The sequence below is a fragment of the Onychostruthus taczanowskii genome, unplaced genomic scaffold (genome assembly GCF_017590055.1).
Source record: "Onychostruthus taczanowskii isolate IOZ18803 unplaced genomic scaffold, ASM1759005v1 scaffold6, whole genome shotgun sequence".
Taxonomy (NCBI): Eukaryota; Metazoa; Chordata; class Aves; order Passeriformes; family Passeridae; genus Onychostruthus; species Onychostruthus taczanowskii.
The window spans coordinates 4476490-4483319 of NW_024503679.1; positions in this window are offsets into that span (position 1 = coordinate 4476490).

The following is a 6830-nucleotide window of genomic DNA, read 5'->3' on the forward strand; positions in this document are numbered from 1 at the left end:
AGATTTTCAAAATGAGATTCCTTGCTGGACTCAAAGGAACTCGCAAAGAATCTACTAGATTGTTTCATTGATGAAGAGCTGGGGACCTCTGGAGGAGGAACTAAAATGACTTTAAATATAGGGTTTGATGGAAAATTCACAATATAAAATGACTTTAAATATAGGGTTTGTTGGAAAATTGAACAACTCAAAACACTAGATATGACCTGTTTTATCTGAATCCCTTATAGAAATACAGACTTCATTGGTGTTTCAGGAGCACTGGAGATGGGCTGTGGGTTTGCCATGCTCAGGAATGGAGGCTGTGTTTTTCCACATGGGCAGCTCAGCATGGAGCAGCCGTGTTCTGATTTCCCAAACACAGCAAATGTGAGCAGCAGAAAGTGTCTGCTGGCTCCCAGGCTTGCTGGGATGGCCAAGTGTGTGGGAGTAGTGGATCCCTCTTCCAGCTGGGCTTCTGCTGTTATTGTTTGTGACACGGTCGGTGGGACTTCTCCCTCTCACTGCTGGTTTCAAAGCCCAGCTGCTGTCCCTGTTACAGCAGCTGCAAAGCCAGGGCAGGTGGGTGTAGCGAGTGTCAGGAGCGTGGCTCAGGGAGCATGGCTCAGGGAGCAGTGCTGTCAGGGCAGTGACAAAGCACAGTGCCCAGCACTGCCCTAACACGAGCCCTGCTGGCCAGCCAGAGGAGGGGGCTGCTGCCCTGGGTGAATGAATGATTTGTGATCACACATTTAGTAGCATACAGGAAATACAGCCCTCGGTCACCTGTGACTCGTGTGCTCAGGGCTGGAGAAGCTGACAGAGTAGAGACCGAGTAACAGCCCCAGCACAGATGCCTAAGGAACCATTTCATGAGCCAGCTGGGGGTGAGCAATCACAATAGACACAGGCACAGAGGGAGGACTTTTCCAGTATTAGACCTGCCTTTGATTTTGGTGATAGTTAGCTCTCAAAATAAAACTCCTCTCTTTTCCAGTAACATCAAAAGGGTTTTGTTCGTCATGAGTGAATGCAAATTGCTTTCAGTGTATTTTTCTTGAACTAGATTTAAAAGACCACAGATAGTTCATACATTTATTATGGACAATTTTTTTCTAAAATGTCTTTTTATTATGACAGGATGAAAAATGGGAGAATTGGGACAGAGAGGGAGGAAGATACTGTCTGGTTTTTTCAATGCCTTTAATTAGGTAGGAGGATTTTTCAAGCTTGGATAAGCTTTCAGGAATTTGCTTAAGCATTTGTTTTGCAGGAGAAATTTTAGACCACAGATTATTTCAATGACTAATTAGAAGTTTAAAAATATTAAAAAAATAAAGTTAAAATCTGACTTTAAATTTGCCTACCAATTAGACCAACATATTTGGAATGTCTTCTTATGTTCAGAAAGAATTTTGCCACGGACAGTTCTAGGAGTATCTTTTTCTGCACATCTTCCTAGGGCAGATATAAGAAGTGAAATCCTTAATTTTATAACTCTATTGGTCTAGAGTTTGATCTGTTTGTTATCCTATGAGAGCATGAGAAAAATTATCATGGTTATCTGAGCCAGGCAAATAAAAAGAGAAGCTTACAGCAGCTTTCTATTTTCACATTTCATTTTTAATCAGAGATGTTTGGATACCCAGGTGCCTTTTAATGAAACCAAACTTTCAGAGATTTGTCTGGTTTTGCTCTCTTCGTGGAGCATCTACTTACCTAAAATGTTCTTTCTGCTTTCACTACTTTGCATAAGTAAACCTTAATTTTTAATTGAAGCTATTACTCCTATTAAATCTTCTGGGATGCCTAAATAAAAATTCCATGGGTCTCTTTAATGGCTGTAATTCAAGGCTATCTTTTTATCATGGTCAAATTGTTCTTCTGGATTCCCAGTTAATTGTGAAGATAATGCAATGTGGCAGGTCAGAGGCAACAATGACATTGCTAATGCCAGCCTGCAAGGATAGCCTGTAAGTAGCTGAGATGGCTTGAATATTTTGGGTAATAATATAATTTATCTGTTTGCTGATGGATTGTCTATAACACTGATTTTTATAATGCAAAAATGTCAATGTTTTCATGATAAGTATCATAAGAAAATGTTAGTAATAGCATATTTTTTTAAAACCCTGCAGTGATTTAGAGCCTATGTCATACCTTCTGAAGAAATTCTGATTGCCTGGGAGCTTCATTCTTAGGGGGACCAATAAATTTGAATGCCTAAAACTGAGTTTAAGCAGGTCACTGCATTTTATTCTTTGCAATAAAATAAATAATAACTTGCCAAACTGTATTTGAAAATTTTACCCTACCATTGGTATTAATTTTAATTTTTAAAGTTCAAATATTGTGTAACGGACACATTGAAACTGTTGATTTTGAAGCTGTGGATGTCCAAGGGCAGAAATGCCCAGCTGGATGTGTTACAGGGACAGTTTCCCCATCTTTCCCTGGCCCAGGGAGCTCAGCTGAGCAGGCTGTGCTGAAGCCAGGTGCTGCAGGCTGCTCGGGGCTCTCTGGTGGCACAGCCTGGCCCCTGCCCTGGCAGCGTGATCCTGCTTCCCTGCCCTGCAGCCCGGCAGGGACGTGCTGCTCACTGCTCACTGCTGCTGCTCACTGCTGACAGTCCAGGAGATCTTCTGTGCCTCACACGGGTCCTGAGCTCGAGGGTTGCTCCTGCCTGTTCTTCCTGGTGTACAGTTTGTGTGGTTGGTGCATTGTATTGCTAGATTCATGCTCAAGGGTTGCTCCTGCCTGTTTTTCCTGGTGTACAGTTTGTGTGGTTGGTGCATTGTATTGCTAGATTCAGCCCCAAATTCCAGTTTCATTGTAGCATTTTCCTGGTTTTGAAGAGGAAGTAGGATTCCTTTAGGAGGAGGAGGAGAAAATGGAGTTGTTCTGTGCATGTGGAAGTGCCCAGGTGATAAAGGGTAGGATGCTGTCAGGTTTCCCACCTGAGGGAGACTGACTGGGTTTTAGGATTAAGGACAGGAACAGAAGAGATAGAGGTGCTATCTTGAGAGCATTGGCTTTATTAGAGTGTTGACACTCTTGATGTATATATTCAACTTCTTTCCCCTTTTTGAGTTGAACTGGTTATCTGTTTAGCTAATATAGATTATCTTTAGTGAAAGGATTAACTGAATTTTGGATTAAACTTTAGTGATGTTTGTTTTGTTAGAAAAGTAAGCAATTGCAGAACTGCTGATTTGGGAGTTCTTTTCTCTTTTTTGTTTTAATCACATCTGGGAATTCATACAGTATCTTATTGTTGGTGTTAGCACATATTCAGGTTAATAATTTAGGAAATGTTCTCCTGTAATTCATAAACCAGTGAGAATAATTGAGATATTTTCAATGCATCCAATTTCTTCCACAGGGACTGCATAGACCATGAAAAAAATTAGAATCTCCTTGTCAAAGATGGGGCTGAGACACAAAGCATGTTGGATGAAGATGACAGCCAGGTAGGATTTGAATTTTTCTCTTTGAACATCTTGCTAGAACCACATGATTCTAGAGAGTCTTCCTTTAGGAAAATTCCATTAAATTGAAGCAAAATAGGATTGAAATGACATTTGGTAAAATATTTAGCAGAGTTCTGCTTCTCGATCTCCACTTCATTACTTTAATGATCAGGAACTAACAAAAGGAACCCAGATTCATTCCAAGCTGTGAGCTCCCCAGTTTCATTAAGCTGCCTGTAGGTACATGTGGGAAACTTGGAGTAGGCTCTGAGAAGAACAATACATGGGTGGAGAGCTATCCAAGGCAGATTGGTGATGAAATACTGGGAATACACACAGGACTTCAGTGTGCTCCTGTCTCTCCATTTGTGCTAAAGGCATCCATGCCCTGTCTGTCTGGAGTGCCTTATTCACTATGAAAAATGAGTTTGATTGTTTCAAAATTCAAAATGAAAAACGAGTTTGATTGTTTCAATTGATGCTTGTATTACTAGTGGAATTGAATCTTTATTCATGTGTATGAATTTATGTGTATGCCATAAACTGCCACTAGTTAAAGTACATGATCATGGAATATCCAGAGCTGGAGAGCCCCACAAGGATCATCAAGTCCAGGTCCTGGCCCTGCACAGAACTGCCCCAGGAGGCCCCATGGGTCTGAGAGCATTGTCCAAATCTTCTGGAACTCTGGCAGGCTGGTGCTGTGACCACTGCCCTGGGGAGCCTCTTCCAGTGCCCAGCCACCCTCTGGGGGAATGATGACATTGCAAAGGCATTATTGTTTCTAACTGCAGATTATCCTATATACAATAAATTTCCTGACTTTTCTGGATTAGTTCTGTGAGGTTAAGCATCTGGGACAGAAGCATTCCCCTTCCTGAATGCTTTCTTAAGACAGACCAAAAAATCTGTTCTTTCTATGAGTAACAAAATGATTGCTGTCTTTAAAAAACATTCTTTGCTTCTGGGAGAAAGTTTTATCCATCACAAGTTGGTTTTATTTTTTTCCTTTATAATAGGGTGTTATTTATAAAAGTTCTTGAAGTGAATCACAGAATTCCGAACTTTGAAATTCTCTGCAAATAGCAATGAAGCTTGCCTTAAGTGTAAATGAGCAGTGATTTAAATATTAACTATCAGTTGATATTTCACATTGCTTCCCACATGCTCATTTGTAAAACAGTCAAGCTGCAAGCTTTGTATAAATAGCATTTACTTACTGCCGTGGTTTAATTGCAAGTTGGGTGTTTGAGGATGGTTAACGCTGGTGTGCGTTAGGAACTGGTAGTGACTGTTACACTGAGCTCCAGTGTGTAGTCTTGAGACGTGACTAAAATTAATGGTGTGCCATTCCTCTAACCTGAATTGTTATAATCCCTATCCAACAGGGATATTATAAAACTGATAATTGTTTTACCATTTTTTATCATGGTAGTTGTTTATCAGCAAAATTGTATTGGTTTGCTTAGACATAACTAGAGTGCAGCAAGAACGTGTTTACAGAGTTCTTCAGCTTCTGGGAATTTGAAACCATCAGATTCCACAGTGGGTGAATTAAAGATAATGGCTAACTAGATTCCATTAATATACAAATTAAATTGCCTTGAATAAAGGAAAAAAATTAGTCTGGAACACTATTTTGTAATATTTTCTTATCAGTACCAAAATGGGCCATTAATGTCTCTCATACCTTTTTTTTTTAACCTTGGGCAGAGATAGGAATTTGACTGATTGTTACAAGAAACCTTAGGGGGAATAAAACACGTTCTGGGACTAGGGGCTGCTGGCCAATAGCATAATTAAAACCAGAGTTAAAGAATGGTATCTGACAGCCCAGGTGAGCCAAGCATTTAAAATATGTTTTGTGCTCGTGAAAACCAGGTTCATCATGCACAAAGTGGCAAATTTGTTTAGATCCAAAATATAAGATGTATTTTACGTGCCACATGTAAGCATGTGTAGGCATTTCAGTGTTAAGCACTATATGCTTCTGTGAGCCAGAGTATATATGAGTTGAAGTTGTTAATCATTTGCAATTAGTCACATTCATACTACATGGCCAGAGAGCCAGACCCTCTGCCGATGTTCCTTCGGGCCTCCCTTGTGCTGCTGCCTGCTCGTGAAGCAAAAGGCTCTCAAGTGAGCATTGCTGGGCACTTTACTTATTTATCCTTCTACTTCTGAATGACAAGATATCCTCTAACTGAAAATCTTGCTCTTCTGTTCCTAGTGCCCTAATATTCCCTTGAGCTTTCCAGGTGCAAACACAGATGATTATCTCAGTGTGCAGGTGACTCCATTCATGTTGCTGGCTCTTGAATCTTGCCTCAAATGCTCAGTTGTTCCCCTGTAGCTCGGTGAAGACTCTGGAACCAGTGATAGGCAGGAGGAGCTTCAGAGCCAATATTAAATGTATGAGGTTTCAGGTCTCTCTTTTGTGTCAGATGTCTTACTTGTGGTGTTTCCCCTACTTTAGTGTGCTTTACTGGGAGCCAGGCTGTAGTAAGGCAAGGGCAGGAGGGCTTTTTGCCCTGCTGTGGTGTTTGCCATGTGGAGTTCCTGCCCACTTGTGTCAGGCAGTGCCAGCCTATCCCCAGACGACCTCAAGGAGACTCACCCTTAACTGAATCTATGTTTGCCCTGGTTAATGTATTTATCTTAGCAAGTGCTGTCCATAAGACATAATCTTTTGACTTGGCGAAATAATTTGTATGACTTTCCCCAGGGCTTCCTACCTGCTGAAATCCTTTCCAGAGCTGTCAGTTCAGCTGTCAGTTCTTGCAGACATGCAGCTTGCCTGCCTGCCTTTGCCTGACAAGAATAGTGACATCAGGTGGCAGTGGGGCCTCAGGGTCAGAATAATACCGAATTCCTTTGTTGCTTTTTACCCTTTTTTATGTCAATTTAACATGGTGTGGAAGTTATTGCAGTCTGGGCAGCCAGATAAATGTAAATAATTAATTTACCACTAGGTAGTTTACTGAAATAAAGGGCACAGAGCTATAGATAAAGGGCCCAAACTAGCCCAAAATCTATCAGGAGATTCAGTATGCCACCACTGTACTCTGTCTCACGTTATCAGTATTGGATTTTCCTTATCTCCCCTCCCTCTGGAAAATGGAGATATATTACTAAGATAAACACTGATGATATTATACTATTCGGTTTTTTGTCTTGTTAGTCCACAATAACTAGAAACTCAAAATGTTAAGATTTTGCTGTTAATGAAAGATCTTTTCCAAACTAAATTATTCTATGATTCTAAGATACCAGGAGACCATACTAGAGACCAGCAGTCCCTTTTGTTTCAAAGCATAAGACATTATACATGCAATATGGTAAGCAAGCAGTTTACACTGTGAGCTGCCACATTCATTTTAG